Raw genomic sequence first — 2,500 nt, 5'->3', positions numbered from 1 at the left:
ATCTCGTATCTCTCTCTCTCTCTCTCTCTCTCTCTCTCTCTCTCTCTCTCTCTCTCTCTATCCATCTGTATATTATCCTCCTCCTCCTCCTCCTCTTCTTTTTCTTCTCCTCTCTCTACCTTCTCCTCCTGCTAATTCTTAACCTCATTCATAAAATAATTCACTAGCGATGAAATATATCATATTTTGTTACGTTTTAAAACAAATATAACGCACCTCACGCAAAAATAAAAGGTAAAATATTTTTTTAATTCCACAATACAGAAACAAAACAAAACATGATTGATAGTTTTAACATTTACGAACATCATTCCTTTTTTTTCTTCTTCTTCTTTTTACAGATCCGTATTGCTATTATTTTTTTTTTTTTTTGTGGAGACAAGAAACTCTCAGTCGGTTTTCATTGAAGGCAATCCATCAAGTGTGAGCAGTGATTTTACCTGCTGGGGTGAGCAAGAAAGAAATCAAGGTAACCTGTGAGTCATAAACGCACCCGTACATGCTATTGGAATAAGTTCAAACCAACTGGTGTTATCGTCGAAGAGTTGTGCTTTTCAAGTGATTTCTAATGATATTTCGATTTTGACATTTTTACGGTTCCATCTATCAATTTTCTAAAGATTTTCTGTGCGTGAGTTTTGCTTCTTCGTTTATGACATGGATGTAGATCTACGATATTCATGATAATATTTTGAACTTGTTTTTGAGTTTTTTTCCAACGAAAAAACTGTTAGACGAGATTTTATTTGGAAATTTTGGAGTATCTTGTGAGACATTTGGTAAGTACTGTGATTTTTTTTTTGTTGTTTTTTTTTTTATTATTTATAAAAACACCACGTAAACACACGTATTCATACACACACACATACACACAAACACACACATATACACACACATACACACACACATATACACACACTCACATACACACATACACACACACTCTCACACACACACTCACACACTCACACCCACACGCACACACACACTCATTCACACCCGCACGCACACACACTCACACACTCACACACACTCACATACACAGACACACACAGACACACACACACTCACACTCACACACACTCACACGCACATACACACATACACCCACACATACACACATACACCCACACATACACACATACACCCACACATACACACATACACCCACACATACACACATACACACACACATACACACATACGTGTCTCGGACACATTAAGAGGACTCTCACCAAATCCTACATTGTATGGACGTATCATAGCTCAAAAACCAATAATACAAACAGGCTGATTTTTTAAATGTATCACCTAGACATGAAAAGATTGGTGTATGCCAAATTTCAGCCCTCTGCTTCAATTTTCATGTCAACATTATTTTACTCATACATTATTGGGACGTATCACTAAGTGGACATCGCATGACCTTTGAACCTCAAGCATGTTACACAAAAACATGAAAAACAAACATAAAACAGACTTTGTAGAAATGTACTCCGGGCATCTAGATTCTTAATCTATGTGCATTGGAATATTGTATTTTTATGTTCTCATTGGTTCCATTCTGGAATCGAACCTAAACAATATGATTTGCCTATTAATGTCAGGACAAAATGATGGTACATCGTTATTTCGTGACTAAGTCATTAAATAATACAAGTCTCATAGCCTTTGGACTGAAAAGATAGCTATCTTTAAACTTTATTCTGAAATGAATTCACCATTATTTTCCTTATGGGTTGCATTATTTTACATACATTATCATAGTGGTACGTTTGAAGAATAAATGTTTCCGCTATATGACGCCATTGTTTTTTTTGTTTGTTTTGTTTTTGATTGTTTGTTTGTTTGTTGTTGTTTGATTGTCTTTGTTTATTTTGTTTGTTGTTTTAAGATTAACATAGCAATAGCAGAGATTAGAAATAGCTTATGTTTCATAGCAATGATAATCATAAAGGAAATTAACATATAATTCAACAGTTTATTCAAAATTTTATTCAACCATGCTTTAACCTAGAACACTGCCAAATTCGGCATAAACTGCATTAAAACCAAAAGATAGAAAGTCACAGTCATTCAACAATTATCTCGATCCGTGATAAGACTCTACACTACAAAGTTCTTTTTCAAAAGGGCTAAGCTCTTTAAGAACGTCCTCATTGTGCTTGTCGGTATTTATTCCCTGGGTGTAGTCAGACAATTTCATCTTTGAAGCTTCCCTTTGCCTTCTTCTGTAGAATAATAATATTATTCGTACTAGCGTAATCACACCGAGTCTTTCCCATTTTTCCTTGACAATGCCTTTTGGCGCCAACATTTCCACGGTCAACTTTTCAGTTTCACTAGTGAGGTACTTCGACAGCTTTGACACATCATCTGTGAGTGGAATAGTCTTTGTGGTATTTTTCTTTTTTTCATGTAGGTTTCTTGCGGCATTGCAAGTTATTTCCTGATTCCACATACTTGTGTGAAGCTGATAATATGCACCTGTTCTCTCTTT

General features: G+C 35.3%; 1 protein-coding gene across 1 annotated transcript in view; it reads left to right on the top strand.

Moving 5' to 3' along the window:
• Nucleotides 1-2,500, top strand: part of LOC144977647 (uncharacterized) — a 439,534-nt gene that overhangs the window by 62,885 nt on the left and 374,149 nt on the right. The window contains exon 2 of the mRNA XM_078923066.1: nucleotides 342-779. The gene's annotated coding sequence lies outside the window, so the exon portion shown is untranslated. The remainder of the gene's footprint in view (nucleotides 1-341; nucleotides 780-2,500) is intronic.

The sequence above is a fragment of the Berghia stephanieae genome, chromosome 7 (genome assembly GCF_034508935.2).
Source record: "Berghia stephanieae isolate SIO BIC M18660-M18661 chromosome 7, UCSD_Bste_1.3, whole genome shotgun sequence".
Classification (NCBI taxonomy): Eukaryota; Metazoa; Mollusca; class Gastropoda; order Nudibranchia; family Aeolidiidae; genus Berghia; species Berghia stephanieae.
This window is presented reverse-complemented; position numbering and strand designations above follow the sequence as displayed.